Here is a 22,374-nt window from a genome sequence, read left to right on the forward strand (position 1 = left end):
TTCTGGTACATTTTCATTTATGTGGACCCTCTCAGAAAGAGAAAAGGAAAATATTGCCTATTAACTCCTTCCTGCTGGCATTTGCATCTCCCCTCTCCACCAGCAAGATAAATGCTCCAAAGTGTAAATACTCTGATTTTTTAAAAATAATTATTTATTTGAGAGAGAGAGAGAGAGAGAGAATGCATGTGGGATGTGGGGCTGGAGGCAGAGGGAAAAGGAGAGAGAGACTCTCAAGCAGACTCTCTCCCGGGTACAGAGCCCTATGTGGGATATATCTCACAACCCTGAGATCACGACCTGATCCGACACCAGGAGTCAGTAGCTTAAAGACTATACCACCCAGGAATCTCTAAGTTTTACCTTCTATTGCAATCCTTTTTGTTCAGTGGGATTTCATGACTGCCTAGATTCCATTCAAAATCCACTTTTTGTTTAAATCTAAAGTAAATTCTTTGAGTATCTCTCTGCTTCAGTTTTTATATCTGTCACAGAGGTATAATGATACTATCTTATATATTGCTGTAAAGATTAAGTGAAATACTATACATAGTCCTCAATATAATACCTTGCATAAGGTAACTACATGATAATGAGATATTATTGATAACCTAGATGCTAGCTTCCCAAACTAGACATCTTGCCTCTTACTAAGGAGCTATCATAAATTACTTTATTCCACATATCAGATAGACAGCAAATAGAATTGAGGACTGCCTTTTCCACTAATAGTTCTTTTAAAAGGGAGAAAGCTGATCTGGACTCTCCCTGTTTCCATTAAAAAGGAGAATGATATTCTTTCATGGTCCTTCCTGGAGGGCAGTTTTGGAGACAAATAATTTGGTCTATACATTCACCAGGCCATATTTTGCCAATGAATAGAGTACCTCTACTTTAAACAAAAAACAGAAAACCTGAACATGAATACACAGGTTCTTGCTAATTTTATTGCTCAGGAATGGTATTCGCTCATGCATTTCCTGCTTCCCTACACTAAACACACCTGGGAAGATCTTCCTATGTTCTGTGAGGTTCATGTTCCCTCAGTTCCTGTTAACTTCATCTGCATCTGATGGCCCAAGTATCTTTGATTGGAGGTGAATAGGGAGTATGAGGAACCACAGTGACCACAAATCTAAGACTGCAAGTTGTTATAATTCTTGTTTTGACACTGGTAATGTGCTTGCTCATCAAGCAGTAAAGACGTCCTTTCCCTTTCGGCTTGAGCCTTATCAGTTAGGACTCAAGGCTGGGAAATGAGGGGTGAATTGTATCTTTTTAGATATAATATTTTTGTATTGTGAAGTGAAGGCTAGAAATATGTATTTAAATATAGACATTCTGCAGAAATACTTGGTTCATACTATTATTGCCAGTTACACACAATAGAGCTAGACCTGGATGGATTTTCATATATATGTCTTAATATTTGGATATTAACTGATTCTTATAAATCTCTTGTGAGCTCTCATTAAAAAACAAAAACAAAAACCACACACCCTTGTCCTTAGAAAACATCCATCTGTTCTTAATCACTATCTCAGTATTCTTGCCATATTTTTTCCTCTGGATTTTTCCCTTCATTTACCATGTGCTATTAGGAGGATGTCATCATGATAAGAAAGAAAATAATAAAAGAAGGGGGAAATAGCATTATATATACTAGCATTGACTTGCTAGGCATTTAAAGGAATTTGAAGAAGACACTTATTTTCTAAAATAATTTGGTGTTTTTGTTTTGTTTTGGTTTGGTTTGTTTTTTTTTGCATGGTGAATATCTTTAAATAGTAGAGCTCTAGGAGAATTTCAGTTGTTTTCTTGCCTTATTTGTTTGTTGCCAAGTCTTTGGTTCTTTATGCCAAGCCATATCACCTATGAATCACATACCTGAAATCTTAAATACCAGCAAGAATACGGGGCAACTGATCAATGGTAACAGTACATATAATGACTAAGGGATTTTCAATAACCTACAAATTCCTGAGTTCAAATCCAACTTCTATCAGCTACTTTTTCATTGAGTGACTTTGGGGAAAATTATTTTTCCATAGCTTATTCTTCCTCCTCTGGAAAATTATTGTAGACACTATTATAACATATGCACAAATTGTTATAAGAATTGATAAGGAAAATCACTGTAAATACTATTCTAACATTAACACAAACTGTTATAAAAATTGAGAAACATGAGAAACTGAAAGTGCTCAAAAACATTAACTATTTTTATTATTACTGAAAAATAAATGCAACTTAGAAAGCTTCTTTACTTCTATCAATCTGTTTCTAAACTTTTGCATCTGTAACTCAGACTCTGATGCCTCTCTTTCTTTCCCAATCTCTCTCTCATTCTCTTTCTCTCTCTCTCTCTCTCTCTCTCTCTCTCTCTCTCTCTCTCTCTCACACACACACACACACACACACACACACACACACACACACACACACGTTGACTTTGCCTCTCAAGTCTGGAATTGCCACCTACTTCATGTGATAAGTCAGTATTCAAATTCCAAGCAGCCCAAATTCTACTTTAGGATGGCCTTTCTATTCAGATCATTAAAACAAAAAGCAAAAAAAAGCAAAACAAACAAAAACAAGTCCTCCCAAGAAACCTCCCAGACATCTAAACATTGCCAGGTCTCCACTAACAAGATAGGGAAAATGTGGATACGTAGCTATTATCCATATATCACACACACAGATAGATTTAGACATAGATATATAGGTATGTTCCATGTGATTGGTGAAGCTAAGTAGAAATGATGTTACTATAACTTTCTTTTATGTTTTTGTACAAAATATTTGTGGCAGGCCCAATCCCATATCACTTATCACCATTGAGTAATTTTCCTCAAAGAATTTTAAGCCTGTCTTTGATTTGTGGTCAGAATTAAATATAGCTCCTTAATTTTCCTTGTGATCCATTTCTAGTTTTATCCAAAGAAGAAAAGAATAAAGAAATCCTCATCAAAAATACAATAACTGTAGTCTTACACAGTATATTTCAATTCACATTATGATTATTATTTATTGATCTTTCATTATTAATTAACATTTCTCAATAGGTTAAAATAGTAAACTTTCTATAAAACATCAAAGAGTGACTAAATAAGAAGATGTGTATATTAAATAATTTTACAGCTACTAAATAGTGGACATTTAATTTGAGAATATTCAGAATAGTTTTTCTTTTTTCTTTTTAAAGATTTTGTTTATTCATGAGATACACAGAGAGAAAGAGAGGCAGAGACACAGGCAGAGGGAGAAGCAGGCTCCATGCAGGGAGCCTGACGTGGGACTCCATCCCAGGTCTCCTGGATCAGGCCCTGGGCTGAAGGCAGGCACTAAACCACTGAGTCACCCGGGCTGCCCCGGTGACTATATTTCAAAAACTTATTTGAATAGTTTTTCAAATGATCCTAAACTCTCCCGCATGGAGATATATTATAATTATTTATTGCAGAGCAAATGGAGGAAACCACAACCAAAGTCAAACAAGTAAAAGCCTTTTGGGGACTTTGTTTAAGGCTGAAACACTGGCCCTATGAGTTCTTCTGATCATTGCAAAGATTAGGGGAAGGTAGGGCCTTCAAAACATTTAGATGGGTAGAGTGATCAGAGGAATAGATGTGTACTTTGCATTGATTTAACCCAAAACTTACAAGCCACTCATAAAAATATATCCATCATTAATTAAAAATGAAAGAAAAAAAATAAAATTGTTCTCTAAAGGAAACCACCAGCACCACCAAAGAACAGGGGAGAGGGCAGGGAGGAAGGGAATGAAAAAGGAAAAATAAAGAAAAGTACGACTAACTCTATTACTACTCCAATCTTGTAGGACTGGGAAGGAGCAAAAGAAGCAGCTAAATCAAACACTTAGCTGCAAAGGAGAAACAGAAAGCAAACAAAAAAGAATCCAATTACTTTATGTTTGTTTTTGTAAATGGTTTTTCTGTAAGAGGAAAAAAGAAAACTATTTTGACTTGTTTTCCTCTGTACTATACTGCTGAGAGCCAGTCAGTACCTTATAAGTAAGTCCAAGCAACTGCTGATACTTCTGTTAATGCTAATTAACCTCCTGCTACAAATATCAACAAACCCACATCTGAGCTTTGTCTGCACATCCTTCCACTCTCCTTCTTTTAATTTGAATTGCAATAGTCACCATTGGTTGCTACTTATTAGGCAAAAATCACATCAGCAGTTGAAAAACAAGGTGACAGCAAGGGTCATACTGTCTGTTATTTTCCAGACAGAAAAGAAACAAAGGCTTACAGTGACTTTAGGAAGTCCAAATATAATTTCTATAAGGAAAGACAGATGGGAGATTCCTGATTGGTGTGTGGGGGTTGGAATTTTTTCCTGGGGATATTTGGATCTAATGTTTAGAATCCTATGTGGTATTGGGCATATGAAGGATACTAGAAATTCACACATTTTGGTTATTTCAAATATAATGTACTCTTTAGAAGTATGGGGAGGGCTCTTTCAAACTCCAGTAATTTTGTATAAATTCTCTTTCTTTTCTCACTTTAGATAAATCTGATTGTACAGGACAAAGAGAAAAGGAGGAGTCTTTGATCTCTTCTCTTAACTACTCTCCAAGGCTATAACAAACTCAGCCCTAAGTAAGCTGCAATAATCATGTAAAGACAAGGATATGTGGGAGGTATGATCTGGACATTTAAACTCTGCTACCTGACCTGTGCTTCCTCTCACTTGGGCTTCCCCTACCATCTCCTATTCCCCTTTAAATTTTCAGTCTCTTCTCAGAACACATAGACTTCAGCCCAGGAATCTAAGGGCAAACCCATCTAGGAGCAGGTTTTGGGGAAAATACTTCCAAGCTCTGAGATTGAATATAAATTTGCTTACCCTGAACATCTAAAATATTTTATATCTGCACCTTGTCTGTGATGTCCTTTCAGTTGGTTGAGATTTACCTGTAGAACTTGAAGCCTCCTTCCAAGATAACTGTGTTATTCTGGAAAATTCTCATTCAAGATATGAGTATTCCTTTCTATGCACCTTCCAGATCATCTAGCTCCTGGTCATATGCACGTGCTGTTATCATTCACAACATTACAGTGTGGCTGATGGTAATTAAGAAATTCTTGATTAAATAGAATTGCTTCAAACACCCAATATAGATGACACTACTCCTGTGAAAACCTGGCCTTGCTCTCAGAGTGACAGTTTTCCACACTGACATGGCTTACTCGTATAGCAGCATGAAATACATTGGTTTCTCAAGTAAATGTTGTCTTTCTCCATTTAATTATCAATTATCTCTGTGACTTGAGGATATTTGAGTCTCAGTTTCATTATATGAAAAAGTACTCTGCCTGGCATGTGGGGTAGATAGGAGAACTCAATAATAAGAAGTTCATTACAAAAGGCACCAGCTCATTGCTGTTATTTTTTTTTTGTAAATTTATTTTTTATTGATGTTCAATTTGCCAACATATAGAATAACACCCAGTGCTCATCCCATCAAGTGCCCCTCTCAGTGCCCGTCACCCAGTGGCCCCCACGCCCGCCCACCTCCCCTTTCCCCACCCCTAGTTTGTTTCCCAGAGTTAGGAGTCTCTCATGTTCTGTCTCCCTTTCTGATATTTCCCACTCATTTTTCCTCCTTTCCCCTTTATTCCCTGTCACTATTTTTTATATTTCCCAAATTAATGAGACCATATAATGTTTGTCCTTCTCCGATTGACTTATTTCACTCAGCATAATACCCTCCAGTTCCATCCACGTCGAAGCAAATGGTGGGTATTTGTCGTTTCTAATGGCTGAGTAATAATATTCCATTGTATACATAGACCACATCTTCTTTATCCATTCATCTTTCGATGGACACCGAGGCTCCTTCCACAGTTTGGCTGTTGTGGACATTGCTGCATTGTTATTTTTAATCGTGAAAGGAATCATAGACTCAGTCCAGGCAGGTCAAGAAACTTTCAAGTTAATGCAGAAAAATATTAGGACTTTCTTTCTACAAGGCTTTGTCAAAACTCCACCTGCTCTTAAGATCTATCTTTAATGTTCTTTTCTTAAAAGTTTTTGGATTCCTTCAAATGGATTCATGATCTGTGGTAGTCTCTATCTTTGTAAAGGTCCTTTCTACCTGTGTATTTCTCCTATCTATCTGAGTAGATTGCAAAGCCTCTGAGGGCAGATATTATCTCTTCTCCCTCCCTGTATCCCCACATCCAGAACCATGGAGGGGCACATAATAATGATCATCTGAACTTTGCTTATCTAAATTGAATTGATTCAAGGAAAGTCCAATAAAACATTAGTATTAGACAACAAGTATTTTTTAAAGTTTAATAATAATAAGGATACAAGGACAAGCTCAAAAAACAGTATTTTGGTAGTTGAAATGTTAACATGAATTCAATGTCCAAAATGAACTACTATTCCAAATTCACTCATTCACTTATTTGTTCAAGAAATATTCACTAAGCCCTTCTTATGTGAAAGGGCTGTTTTAGACCTGTTAAATGAAATACACTTCTCCGAAGTATATTATATTCTATTTCACAAAATGGAAAGATCTTGTTTGACACTCATTATGTTTGGGGAGTTACCTTCTATCTTATCTTCTGGATAATTGAACAAAAGTACTCTTCAGAAGACATGAGGTCACAGAATGTCAGACTTGACCTGCAAAAGAGCTGGTCCATCTCTAATTTTACCCAAGAACAGAGGATATCAGCTAACTGCCTAACATGGTCAATGGCCATAGTGTGTGGTTGTTTTTGCTCTCTCCTCTACTCTTAAGCTTTGGAATTACAGGCAGTGTTTTTGCATATACATAGACATATGCAGCTATTCCACATACAAGAATATAGCAATTATCTGGTATTTGCCCATGTGTCTGATAAAGGTATAGCTTGTTCAAAGGGAACTTGGAGCAGCAAAGAAATACATGGTTCTTTAGAAAGAGACAAAATCAAGGCAAATGAAATTTTATACAACATAAGGCACCCTGATGCTTTTAAGTAGCTCTTTCTAATTATTTTAAAGTAATAGAGCAATGACTCAAACTATGAAGTGGGAATTTTTTAACATATATTTTTTCCCATTTCAAAATTCTTTATCATTTTCATACAGATGTACCATCTTTAAAACAATATAACATTATTTTTTTAGGCTCACATATGAGGTCAGCATTAATTCAGTTAGAATCTGATTTCATTAGTCCAATGTCCATAAAAAAAGAGATCATTTCATAAATAGGTAAGATTCTAGTCTAAGGTTTTAATGGTCAAAGCTTAAAAAAACCTGGAGTGTATTTTCTGTAATTTTACTAGATTTCTACTTTTCAGGCATGATGAAAAGTTTAAATTATGGAAAAATTTAAATAAAAATCTATCCAATTATTTTAGGAGTTTTGAAAACTTGTATCGTTATAGTTCTTAGAATGGAGAACTGGAAAAAGCCTATAGACTTACTTTTTCTTCCTGTAGTTCTGCTTTCCCAGAGTCCCTGTGGTCTGATGCTAATTATTTTGGGGTTGTTTTTATTCTTGTGCCTATAAATGGCATATCTTTACAGGGAGTAGATTTGCAGCAATTAAGGACTAGATTTTTGTATTTCCACCCTTCTCAGTGGGATAAAAATCAGAGGGTGTAATTATGGACTCCAGCTCTAACACCAGCTAGCATTCTGTTTTGGAGTGGGTCCCTCCCCACAGCTGAACTTCAGTTTCTTATCTGTGAAATTAAGATCACCATAGTACTCTCCTAATTTGGTATGAGGACCAAACACAACAGTAAATGTGAAAGAGGCACTTGATGCTGAGCACATGGAAAGCCCTTAATGGATGGTGATGCCCTTCCTTTCCTTTATGTCTATCTACTCTTCTACGAGTCTTCAGAGAATGAAGATAAGATTCTGTTGAAAAATATGTGGAAGCCAGTGGAAGCCAATGTACATCTACTCTGAGGTATTGCTTAAAGCATGCAGCACTCTGCTCCAGAAACTGGGCAGATCCTATATTAAAAATGTTGTCTTTGGAGGTCTATTAAAAGTCTCCACATTATTTATCAAGGTGATTACTCCCTACTACACCAAGTACTTTAAGCATTTTTGTGGCATCAGGACAATAGCATTCAAAGAATTGAATCATGTACAGATGAATAATGGAGTCCTTGCAAGTTAAAGAGATCCACAGCTACATTTGTTTATATCTTTAAAATTTGAACTGAGACTTAGTATATGGAAGGCAGAGAACAGAAGTTGAAGGACTAGAATATAAAAGTTCAAAGCAGACAAAAAATGTTCCCTAAGGAGACCAGCTCTGCTTAGCAGACCTATGATTTCCATGGTGTCACACTAGGGTAGCCTTATTAGCAGATATCCTTTCTCTCCAGCACTTCCTTTCTGACCTGATTTCAGAGACAGACTAAAAACAAAAAGAAAGAAAGAAAAAAAGAAAAAAAAAGAAAAAAGTAGCGTCAAGAGGAAAAACCCTAACTTTTTGTAGTTCAGAGGGAATCTTCATTTACATGTAATCTAACATCCCAGTTTGTCCTTGAAAACTCTCCATGACTGTATAGCAAGATAGTTCTCAATCTTATGTTGGGGAATTTGCTACTTCCTGACTTGGCAGCTCAGGATATTTGAAAACACTTCCTTATATTGATAAAAAAAAAAAAAAAAAAACTTATTTTACTGTGGCTTCCACTTCTACCCTTGTCCTCTAGATTTACTCTTGGGAGAATTGAACAACTGTCCAGTTACTTTTTAAAAGAAAGCCTTTTAGATACGTAAGTTCAAACATGCTTCTATTTTTTTTCCAAGCTAAACACCTGTACCTTTTTCGAGTATTTTTATGTCATATGGCAACCTTCACCAAACTGCATTCCCCCAACAACATGACTGTGGTAGTTATATTGCCCTTCAAGTGCAAAATCTCTGGTTTGATTTGAATAGCATAGAGTGGACTATTTTTTCCTTCATTGCCAATACTGTCCTGTTTTTCTCATGACACTTCTGCTGGGATCATCTTTATTGACAGCTGTAGCTGACTGGTGATTTACATGAATCTGATTGTTGATGTAGTGCCTCTAACTCATACTCATGGATGCTGCTGCTGTCCTCAACTCCAGTTATGTAGACTTCTATATTTCTTTTGAAAATCTAAGCAAATTATAAAATCTTCATCTTTTTCCCCCCTGCCTAGTGTCATTTTTTGATATTCAGCGGCTTACCGCAGTCTATCAAGGTATTTTTGGTTCAGGAATTCAAAGCATTTACTCTCTTTTCCAGTTTCATCTCATTTGTAAGTCTGATCGTTGTGTTTTGCATATGTAAACACAAGTCATTAATAAATATGCTTAACTGTTGAGATTGAGATGAGTTTTATAGCCTGACAATGCATTTCCCTCCAGATTAGCATGGATGCTTTAATCTTGAGACCAGGTACAGATCTACCTGATTAATTAAGTTTTCAGGACATACTTCTTCATCTCAACAGGAGATGAAAAATATTTCCATAATATATCTCATCAAGTGCTATACTGAATTCTATATAGACTATACTACCACATTCTCTGAATTATTAGACTAGTAGCCCTGTTAAAAACTAACTCTGAAAAGCAAGTAAAATATAGTTGTTAAGCACTTAAACTTGGAAGTCAAATCACCTATATTTGAACCCAACTTTGTCAATTTCTTGCTATAAGAGCCTAAGGATCATCCATAAACTCTCTGTGCCTCAGCATCCTTATTTGATAAAAAGAAATATATGCACTGATCTCAAATGATTGTTTCACAGTTTAAATGTTTGTGTATATGTGCATGAAAAGTGCCCAGCACACTTAATAAAAATATTAATGACAACATTAATAGAGATGCATAAAAACATTCCATAACTCAGAACTTGTAGACTAGTTATAAATCCACAATATAAGTTGTGGGAGGGAAAAGAAGGAAGGAAAGATTCTTCCTTTTTAGAGAGAAAGAGAGAATGTGCATGTGTGATGATAGGGGGGAGGGGAGCATGAGAGAGGGAAAGGGATAAAGAGAATCTTATGCAGGATCCATGCTCAGCCCCATGAGGGGCTTGATCTCACAAGCCTGAGATCATGGCCTGAGCCAAAATCAAGAGTAAGATGCTTAACTGAGCCACTCAGGTACCCCAAGTGAAAGATTTTTTTTAAAAGATTTTATTTATTTATTCATGAGAGAACACAGAGAGAGGCAGAGACATAGGTAGGACTTGATCCCAGGTCCCTGCGATCATGACCTGAGCCAAAGGCAGATGCTCAACCACTAGGCCACTCCAGTGCCTCCAAGGAAAAGATTCTTAACATGAAAGATAAAGATATATGGAGTGGATTTGTCCCATGGAGCAGTTCTAAGGGGAGAGGTCTGATGCCCAAACAGCCTAAAAGGCTTCCCATCATGGAAGAAGTCACAGTCTAAGATATGGCAATAGCATGTTTCTACATGTAAACTAACTATTGTAACAGGGGATCAAATGCAAAAAACTAGGGGAATCACAGGTCTCAGCAGGGAGTTACTGGTCATGGGGGTATGTAGATAGAGAGTTCCCTGTCATCAAGCAGCAATTTACGTGAACAAATTCAATACTTCAGATAAGGAAATGACAACCAAGGGCTGCCTATAGATGACCAAAAATTTCAAATATTTCTTAGTATAATAGGCATCATTGGCCTCTGTAAGGATTAGCTCTGCAAAGGAATCCAGTATGAAGTATAGATAACTGCTAACATCCACAATAATATTACCCAGAAGACTTTGCTCTGTGAACTATGTGCCTGTTATAGACAGAAACTTCCCTGAGAACGTTAGACAACATAGATTTGTGATGGGAAAACTTTGGACTGGAAAATTTCAATTTCCCTTAAGCAACTTTCAGCAGCCTACATCAAGTACAGTAAACTGATAGCATGTAAACTCAATTTCTTAAAGCAATCCTGCTATTCATCCACAAAAGTGTTTTTAATGACTTGGTGTAATCTACAAAGGAATAAAAACAAATGGATTGCTGGGAAGTTCAACATTTCCAGAAAGAACCAAAGTTTCTAAAATTTATATGTTTAAATGTCTTTCATTATGAGATGCTCAAGGAAATCAGAATATAGATTAGATGACTATGAATCAAATTCTTCTAGATTTGGTTTCCAATGAGGAAAGGTAAAGACAAGACTTCCCAATGGAACATAGAAATGGAATCAAATGGTAGTAAAAGTGGAAGGTTTAAAGAGGTAAGGCCGTCTCAGTGTACTGGAGAGAATTCACAAATCTGGATTACAAATGCAGATGCATTGCCAGAAATGTCCCATGAATGTAAGGATTGGTAATTTCAGTTTCTTGTGGTATAGCATGGTCAAATAGCTGGTATCAAAGAGAAGGATTGTGATTCCTTTAATTGGATACTCAAATGAGCTAAGGGATCCCAAGAAGCAATGAGATTCAGGGATTAAGAAAGAGTTAATTAAGTTTCAGATTGACAGAATTGGTTGGTTTGTGCTGTCCCTGGCTAACATTTTCTTACTGGTCATTTAACCTCCTAATGGATGTGCTTTCTTAGCCATGAAAGGAGCCTACTACTGGGATGTAGGAAACCAGTAATATTTGTCAACTAAAATAATCTTTTAGAATCCTTCATTTTCTCTAATTTGCTTTTTTTGGGAGAGCCAACAGGAGTTTGAGAATAAGAAAAAGATAGCTGTGCCTTTCCCACAGTTTAATACCCTTTCTTCCTAGACTCACAGAAGCAAGTGTAGAATTTGCTTTTTCATCTGCTTTTCCTAATCTTTTCTTTTTTAAAGAAAATGTAACTCATGATATTTCCTACAACTGAAGGAATTAGAAATATGGTAGTTTTAAATATCAGCAATAGGATTAAATGTTTCAAATTCATAAGCATTTTAGCTTTGGATATAAAATAGTGTCTGAAAATGTTAGGTAAGATTTTTCTTCAGTTATTTTATATATCAGGTATTTTATATTTCTGGTAACATCTGACAATAGCATTTTTAAAAGAAACAATTGTTTTTCTCTAGATGTCGAGTGAAGATATGTTTGACTATTTGACGTACAGAGCAAAAGGTAATTATTTACAAAAAAAACAAAAACACACACACACATGCACACACAAAACAAGTGCTCTAAAACTTACAAAGATGTAAACAGAGATATTCATGCACAGTTTAGAAAATAGTCATTTCAATAAGACAGATGAAATTTTGTGACCCAGGAGGGATGTCTGGGTGGCTCAGGGGTTGAGCATCTGCTTTCGGCTCAGGGTGTGATCCAGAGATCCTGGGATTTGAGTCTGCCTGCATCAGGCTCCCTGCGAGGAGCCTGCTTCTCCCTCTGCCTATGTCTCTGCCTCTCTCTGTGTGTCTCTCATGAATAAATAAATAAAATCTTTTTTTTTTTTTAAAAAAGGAGGGATCCCTGAGTGGCGCAGTGGTTTAGCTCCTGCTTTTGGCCCAGGGCGCGATCCTGGAGACCCGGGATCGAATCCCACGTCGGGCTCCCGGTGCATGGAGCCTGCTTCTCCCTCTGCCGATGTCTCTGTCTCTGTCTCTCTCTCTCTCTCTCTCTCTCTCTCTCTGTGACTATCATAAATCAATATAAAAAAATAAAAAAAAGGAAAAAAAAGAAATTTTATGATCCAGGAAAGTCAAAACTAAAACCGTTTAATAAGGGCAATGACTGAAGCGTGCTCATATAAAGTATTTCCTCAGAGTCTCTGTCTAACATATTAGCAACTATATAATAGACATTATGGAAAGAAAAATACAATGTTTTAAAGTAGCAAAAACAGTTTTAACTTTGTACTAACATAAAAAAATACACGCTAAAAACTCAAGTCTGGTAAGATCTTTTTCAATCTGGGAATAAAAGGGGGGAAATATTTGTTCAAAGTAGTATCAGTAGTGCATCTTACCACAAAGAGAGTGCAATCAAGACATAACATGTTAGGTACACCTATCTTTTCTTTTTACCAGCAGTCAGTTACTTCTTCATGGAAGTACTGTCTAATCTATTTCAGTACAACCCCTGATTTAGCTTAATTTTTAAAAATAGGCAAGTAAACTTTTCTTTTCATAACCGAAAGGAAACATTTTTGAATTGAAGAGTTCCCGTCCACCTGAAATCAATACATTTGATTAGGCTTTCATTTATTGCTTTTTATCCTCTTGCTCTTCAATATACGGTGCCTGTCAGTAGTTGCCAAGCAACCATGACAATTGTGTGGTTCATATACAGTGGGCATGCATTCATTGCCATTATGTTGTACCAGGTGTGTGCGTGTGTGTGCGTGTGTGTGTGTGCACACTTAGAATACAACTACGGATCAGAATGAGACTCTTACAATAAACAAGGATAAGTGGAGATATATGAAACCTTTGCTAAGCATCTGTCACTTACATTAGGTAATTTAGAAGACTTTTTATTCTGATTCTTTATGAATGAAGATTTCAAGAAAATTGATCTTTTTGTGAAATTTAGAAAAAATTATTTTTATATCTATATTCAACTTACTAGGTAAGTGTATTCATATATTTGATGGACTTAGAGGATAAAGGATTTTGAAGAATAGCTAACATGCAGGCAGGTATTGCAGGAGAAGGCTGTCAAGATCGTAGGTGTATAGGTAAGGGTGTGTAAATGCTCTTATCCTAGGCACTCATCTTGTTTCAAGTTCATTCACTAGCTCTTCAGTCGCCACCTATATTTATAAGCTGAGGAAGAAAAATCTATAATATGAACATACTGAAAGTCTGTCTGTCTAGAATGAACAAAGTAGGCCAGGAATCATTGCTTTATGTGAGATTTCTTAAAAAAAAAAAAACATTTTGAAACAGAGAAAGGTTTTTGAGAAATTCAACTGTTTTGCTTACTTATGAGACTAATCTTTGGAGTAGCATTGTATTAAAAAAATTTTTTTAATACCACAGTAAAAGTTATGAAGGTTTTCCCACTGAGTATGGTATCAAACTAGTTAGCCACTCATGCCAAAAGCTGTGACAATATGTGACCAATTCTGTCATCATCTTTGAGACCCCATGACTGGATGCCACTTTTATATGCTCAGTTTTCTTGTCTTTCCCAAGAAGCAATTTGTTTTAAATAATCTGGTCATTTCTGAAACTCCATTTAAAAGCTATTACCTGGAAGAAGTATTTAATCTCTTCTGTGTGACCTAAACAGGTAAAACTATGTTCAATGAGCAAATACTACTGAAATTCAGATATTTGCTCTTATTTATTCTCAGAGATGTCCTATCATGGAAGACAGTAAGATAAGTGCAGTGAGTGGTTTTCAAGATCACTGTTGACAATATGTATATCCTACTAATATAAAAGAGATAACTTAGGGAGTTTGTATTTTTATATACACACAAAATTTACTTGTATTTTATTATTTAATATGCACATATATAATTTACTTTAGCATTAATTGATCTTAAAATGAACTAATATCCTATTACAACTGTGATATGATTGTTTTAATTATATGTATGTATATTTATTTACTTTTCATTTATTAATAAAAAGATCTTATTGAAGAATATCATGTACATAAAGGTAAAGATGATTCAGAGATAAGGGGTAAATCCCAAAGAGAATATGCAAATTATTAAACTTTAACACATCAGTAGACTAGATGTTCTTCATGATTCCCTAAAAATCTAAAGTTCTATTTTATGAACAAGATTTAAATATAACCTAACATGGGCTAAAAACCCATTCATCATCAGAGATTGCACTATAGGGATAATCTTAAAAGGGATTGTGACAAATGTTTTCTGAGACTTGGTAGTTCTTACATGCATGCTTACCAAGGTACATTTGGTACATCTGGGTGTCCTACAATTCAACTCTATTCTAATATTATCTACCTGAAGATAGTATCAGATTTCACAGGTTAGGGGCTCAGCCCCACAAGACTGATCCCCACTCCCTATTTCAGAAGTTAATTTTTAGCTATCACCTGTGCTTCTGACACTCTCTTCCCCTTAAAGATCAGAGGTTCCCCTCTTCCCTAAAGATCAGAGTGGCTCACAGAACTCAGAAATAACATTCCACTTACACTGTGACTGCTTTATTGCAAATGGATGTAATTTAGGAATAGCAGATGGAAGAGATACATAGGGCCCAGTATCTGGGAAGGGGCATGGAGCTTTCATACTCTCTCCACACCTGCCACTCTCTCCACATTTCCATGTGTCCATCAACCTGAAAGGTCTTGGAACTCTATGGAGACTTTAGGAGGTTTTTATGGACTCTTCATGATATAGGCACAATTGATTACATCATTGCTCATTAGTGACTGATTCAACCTCCAGCTCCTCTTCACTCCCCAGAGGTCAGGGAGGTAGAAATGAAAGCTCTAACCTTCTTTCACATCCTTCATCCTTAGGTGCTTTCCAAAAGTTCCCTCATTAATATAACAAAAGATATCTTTATTACTCTCATACTTAGAAAATTCCAAGGGTTTTAGGAGCTCTGTGAAATCATGCACAAAAACCAAATACATATGTCATAAAAATCATAGTACCTCCTATCAAAATGAATGCAGATCTCCCAGCTATATCAATCCGAACCTCTAAGTACTTGGCAGAGCTGTAAAAGTGCAACAGTAATTGGAACTTTTTCTTTACCTCAGCCTAACAAAAAGAAATATGAAATACTGAACTATCCAAAAGGAGAATATTTCACCAGATAAATAAATACCTTGTGTTAGTGTCAGTGAATACATAGTAAAGCCATGATACTTGTTATTTTATTCTGAGGTTAGTAAGAACTTTAAAATATATTTATGAGCCTGAATATATTTTTACATGACAGGCATTCCTTGAGATTTCACGTATGCAAGATGCCGCCTATTAAACTCCTCATTTTTTTGGCCATTTAGTGTATTTACCTGTCACATTAATTGCCATAAGTCCAAATTCAGCAATGTATATTGTACTAAAAAAGAATAAGTGGATATTTTAATAACCATATACTTAAGCTTCCATCTGTTTTCAAAGATTGCAAGTATATTTTTTGCTATCACATATTAAAGTTTAGTGCCTGAAAAAAACAATACAATTGTGCAGTTACTTGAAATATATTATCAGACATTCCTTCACTTTTCTAATGCAAAGGTCTAATTTATTTATGTTAAAAAAGAAACAAGAAGCTCAAGATAGAGTAATTTGTGCTAAATCCCACATCAACAAATCAAGACCTAATAACTAACCCGCTGTAAATTCAGTCTCTATCAGGAATGTGACCTTTAAACCAAGCTGGAATTACCTGGTCAGCACTAGTGGGGTAATATGCCTGATAGACACTTGCATTCCACCAGAGAAAGGTGACCTTGCCTGGAAAAGTCTACTCTTAGCTAGAAACTTCCTTTTTCTACCTCCTCATGCTTTCCATTTTGTACAGCTCTCTGGAACTCACTTCTACTGCTAAATTGGGATGCTGCCCAATCAGGAATAATTAAATAGACAAGTAGTTCTCTAAATTTAGACAGCTGCATTTTATTTTGTAACATTTGTAACACCCATGATTTAAGTGACTAAACAAAATTACTTTAAAATACATAACAATAATATAGTTCAAAAATCAACACATCCAAAATATGGCATTTCACGGGGCTTATATCCTCAAATAGGTAGTTGAAGGTGGAGAACAAGTCAACAGGGATGGCAATAATAAATTTTGGAAAAAGAAGAAAAAAAAACTTTTCTTTCTCAAGGTCTGAAATAATTGAGAAATGAAGGAGTTAGGTCTATAAAAATCATATTTTGCTTTATTGCTAATAATGACAAAATTAGGTTATGTCTTCAGATATGTCAAAAGGGAGATGAGGAGGCAGGGAGAGGTGAAGAACGTTACTACAGTGGCCTTCCCTCTATTGTGAGTAAGTTAACTGTAAGTTATAAGCAACTTATATTGCAGAGTGCTTCTCTTTGATTAAAAATGAACTCAAAGCTTTATCTCACTTTATCATCAAAATAACTTTTAAATACACCTAAATCAATGGCCACTATCAAAATAATACCATTACATTGGGGTGCCTGAGTGGCTCAGTGGGTTAAGTGTCCAACTCCTGATTTTAGCTCAGGTCATGATCTCAGGATTAGGAGATTGAGCCTCACATCAGGTTCTGTGCTGGGCATGGAGTCTGCTTAGAATCTCTCTCTCCCTCTCCTTCTGTTCCTCCTCTACCCTCTTTGTTTCTCCCTCTCTAAAAGAAAAAAAAGAAATAATACAATAATAATAATAATAATTAATAATAATAATAATAATAATAATAAATGGTATTCTCTAAAAATGACAGAAGAGGAAACCAAAGCATAGACTTTGGGAATAGAGCTCATAAAAGTTTGTAGAGCTCACTAGTAGAAGCACAACACACTTTGGAAACTGGCTTAAAGCAGGGATGCATATATGTTCTGGCACAGCAACAAAATAGCTGTGTGATATTTAGTTGTTTCCATCACATCTCTGAACCTTTTCCCCTGTTTCCTATCTTTCAGTCAACTACAACTATTTCTGTTTCTAGGTTATTGGAGCAAGGTGTAGTTAAACTGAATTAGATAATATTTGAAATAATATTTGACATGTGGTCAACTTTTAACAAGTGGTAGTTCCTGTTCCTTCTTCCTATCCCCCAATTCTTTGTTCCCAATCCTGGACTTTTCTGTTATTCTACAGTATCTTTCTGTATCAAAGTATTCCTAACTTGGAATAGATCAGGCAAGTAATATGTAATATATCCATTCAAAAAGAAATGTAAACATTGGCACAGGCAAAGAATCTGGATTCCTAATTAAACACTAGTAGGCATGGTACGGTACATCATAGCTTCATAGGAATGTTTACTAGTTCTCCCTGCAGCACTTGATGGCTCAATTGCCTATCATTGTGACAATCACTGTGCTTCTGCCTATGATATGATATGTAAATATATTTCAACATCAGATCTTTATGAGACCTTATGCAAGAAATAGGAAGGTATTTTATTTTTTAATTAAAAATTTCCAACTTCTACAAGAGTTTTTTCCTTACTTGAGGGCAATAATGTATTGGCCTGGAAATAAACAATAGGATGTCAGAACTTCTGTGCTACCTTGAAAAAGCATGATGGCACTAAATTATTTAGGCTGCCACTGCCTATTGGCATTATTATACTCTTGGGACAGTAATTTTTAATAAATATTTTACAAGAGTTAAATCATAATTCTACTTTTATACTCCATGAATTTCAAGAGTGATCATAATTTCACTATTTGAGTCCCCATAAATTTTATTCATAGAAACAAAATAAATAAGCCAGTATCCCAACATTCACTCATTATTATAATACTCAATGCTTCAATAATTTATCTAAAGAAAGAATAAAAAAGATACTTCCATGGGCATAGTATGTGTATATAACTTATGGGAAAATGGTTAAAAGCAAGGTAATTGAGCTTTACTCAATTTAGTCATAGGTTCATCAATTCAATCATTCAGCATTTATAGTATGTTAAGTATCCACTCTTTTCTAAGCATAGAACTATATCCTGGCTTATTTTTTTTAAGGTGCTTTACCATGTTATTGGAAATGGACAATTCTTACTTAATTATTAACTTCAGGAAACTATCATGCACACAATCAGTTTCTATACTGATTAAAAATAAACATATCTGTTGCCAGTTTATAAAGGTGTGATGAAAATTCAAGTGCTAATCTTTGAGCTCCTTTTTTTCCCTACAACTAAGCAACTATCATGATCTCATGCAGTAGAATGAAAATTTTAAAGATTATCATCTTTATTGTTTTCATCCTAGTAATTTCTCAATGTTGACCTAAATCAGCAAGCTTTATTCACAAAATTCTCACTGACTCAATGCCATTTATACAGTATCTCAGCATGTTACCAATGTCTATTGACTTTTCTTACTTAGAACTCATCTTAACAATTTGCAATTTACTTTAAAAATGGTATTGTTGCCTCCTAGAATACTATGCTTGATTACTTTTCCTCAATCCTTTTAGAAAATTAGTCTCATTCTGATACTTCACTCTTCCTTTGAGTGTTAAATAGGAGATCATTAGCTCTAAGATTGTGTACTCGATGTTTTAGCTTTGTCCTAAACTCTTAAGCACCTCAGAGAAGCCTTTGCAGATATTTATTGATCTGCATACCCTGTCATGTACTACTTGGGAAAATACAAGAAATACTGATGAACATTGATGGTCCCCTACAGAAGCTAACAATCTGAAAATATTTAAGTTTCCATAAAAATTGATGGAGTAAGATAGAGATCAGGGATATAAGATCAATGATAACCTCATCATCATATAGGATTAAAATTGTTAGATTTCCCCAATTTATTAGTGTCTAAAGTTATACACACTAATATTTTTTTTCAGATTCTGGACTATACACAATGCCAATTATATTTCATTTGCCAGCTTATAGTGGGGTCTTTTTGTATTCTAGGATCCACTTGAATCTGGATGTGGTATCTTGGACGACACCGAATGAAATGCAAGATAATAAGAAAGATACGAAATGGATCGTAAAGCTTCTGCTCAGAAGATTTTATGTCACCTCTTCTATTTCACTCATCAAACCAAGCCATGAGTCTGAGCTTTATGGCAACAGGACAGAGACCCAGTACTAGTAACATGATATGGAATAGAGATGTATAATTCTATTATAGGTGGGACAACAAATAATTGGAAATAAATTGAAATCTTGGGTTACAAATTGTTATTTTCCTCCCTTTAAATCACAGAATATGTTTATTCCTCCTCTAGGAAGATTTTTTTAAAAACCAACTCAAAGTCTAGGATTTTGTAATAATTTCTACATCTGGCTCATTACAGCTCCTCTTGATCTGGGATTTATGAAATAGGATGTCAGATTATTTGTCTCTCCTCTCCAACAAAAGTACATAGTCATAGGAAAAGAACAAAATAATTGCAATAAATACTTCCATTTGAAAGAGGGAAAATAGAAGGTATATATACAATACATAGTCACTAGCTCATAATCTAAAATGTTGTCAGTAATGTTCCCAGTTGATGCCCTAGTAATGCTCCCTGCGCCTACTTGTTCTTCAGTCTATCAGTCTCCATGTTCCTGGCTCCGCCTCTTACATGATCTTTTCTTTGTAGTATCTTTGTTAGAATCAACACATATGGAGGGAGCTGCTTCTTGCCTATAGAAATGGGAGTCTGGGGCACCTGAATGGCTCAGTTGGATAAGCAGCTGCCTTTGACTCACAGCATGATCTCAAGGTCCTGAGATCAAGTCCTGCAGTCCTGCAGATTGGGCTCTCTGCTCAGCAAGGAGTCTGCTTCCCCCTCCACCCCTGCCTCCTGTTTGTGCTCTCTTGTGCTTTCTGTCAAATAAATAAATACAATCTTTAAAAAATATATAGAAATGCGAGTCTGAGTAAAACGTATTTGTTTTGAACAGTCATAATCATGTTTAATCCCCAGTGAACTTTTTGAATATGACAAGTTTGCAAAAAAAAAAAAAAAAAAAAACTAGTTAGGGGGATCCCTGGGTGGCGCAGCGGTTTAGCGCCTGCCTTTGGCCCAGGGCGCGATCCTGGAGACCGGAGACCTGGGATCGAGTCCCACGTCGGGCTTCCGGTGCATGGAGCCTGCTTCTCCCTCTGCCTGTGTCTCTGCCTCTCTCTCTCTCTTTGTGACTATCATAAATAAATAAAAATTAAAATAAAAAAAAAAAACTAGTTAGCTTTTTATCTATTTGATCCCAGTACATTTTATATGATAGTGGTAAACCCACCATTCTTTTTGATATATGCCTCTTTCTTCAGGTTTCAATGGCAAATTCATGCCCTTAATCTTGTTTTCTTGAGCCATCTAGTCCACTGAAAGTTTAAATGAGCACATCTTAACCAATTAAACAACTTTAAAAAAATTTTTGAAGACCATGCTCTAGAGTAGGACCTAAGATTGACTCTAATTAGCTTTCTGTCATATCTATTCTCATTATCTCATCTTGGATTATGAGTTTTCTGGCTTCCTAGTCATTGGTATTTGGCAGGGAAAGAACATAGCACAGACTTTGATCAGAGATTCTCTAGATACTGAGGTTCCCTCTTTCCCTGTATAATTCTCTGCTTTGCCAGAACAGGAAAGTTTCATCTTGTTTTACAGGTTTGAAGTAGCAAAGAATACTGATTCTGAATAATCACACATTCTTCTAAATCTACTATTTTATGACTAAAACATAAGTTTAAAAACAAGGATTGCATTTTTGTGTTCTTCTCTATTATCCTCCTCTCAAGACAAATATGGTGAATTTCCTACTTGCCTGAATTGTGAGAGGAAGAGAAAATGGGCATAGGAAGCTAAGGAAAAACACAGCTATTGCTTTTCTAAATATTATCCTTCTGAAGATAATGTTTTTAAATTTTCTTTCTTTCCTGTGTTCCTGTCACCATTTTCTTTTGCCAGAGAGCTGAATCAGAAACTATTTAAAGTTAGGTATACCATAACTATGACATTATACTACATTCTCTACAAAGAAGTTTTCCTATGAACAGTCTCAGTATTTAGTTTGTTTCAGAGAAAAGCAACAGGCTATATAAGTATACTGAATTTTAGCTCTTTATCCATTTAGATGTTCTTATAAGATCCCGGCTTGGATAAATTAGTAAGACTAACTGCATTGAAAGATATAAGTAATAAGTATATATACTCTTATATTGAACCTTTTTACTGTTGTGTTTATCCTTTATATAATTTAGTTAATTTGGATTAAACTTTTTTTAAAAAGTGAGGAAAACATCCACTTATATTTGAACAGGAGAATGAATACACACACACATACACACATGCACACACACACACATATTAGCTTATTAGATCTTTAGGGAGATAAGATTTTTCACTAGTTCATATTGTAGGCAAATGTTGGGCAATGCTTTATATTTCTTTCTTTTGTTCAGTATATATTTATTAGGCATATACTATGAAGCAGCTAGAGAAATATGAGGAAAACAGGGCTAAAATGAGCTTATAACAAAGGGATAAATACATTGAAAGGACAAAGAAAGGTCTTACAAGAAGTATTACACGTGAGTCAATCTGAGTCCAATTTGGAATGGAAAACAATACAGTAATATGAAAGTTTAATATAAAGAATTATTAACTATAACAGAGGATCAACGAAGCTATATAGCATATGGAACACGCTGTAAAAGATTAATGAACTGATATAGAAATGTGAATAAGTCATTGATTAGGGTATGAAAAAGCACACAGATGAAATAAAAAAGATTAAGAAGCATAGACAATAGAATTAGAAGATGGAAATTAAGATAAATTAGAATTACAGAAGGAAATATT

The sequence above is a fragment of the Nyctereutes procyonoides genome, unplaced genomic scaffold, assembly GCF_905146905.1.
Source record: "Nyctereutes procyonoides isolate TBG_1078 unplaced genomic scaffold, NYPRO_anot_genome, whole genome shotgun sequence".
Lineage (NCBI taxonomy): Eukaryota > Metazoa > Chordata > Mammalia > Carnivora > Canidae > Nyctereutes > Nyctereutes procyonoides.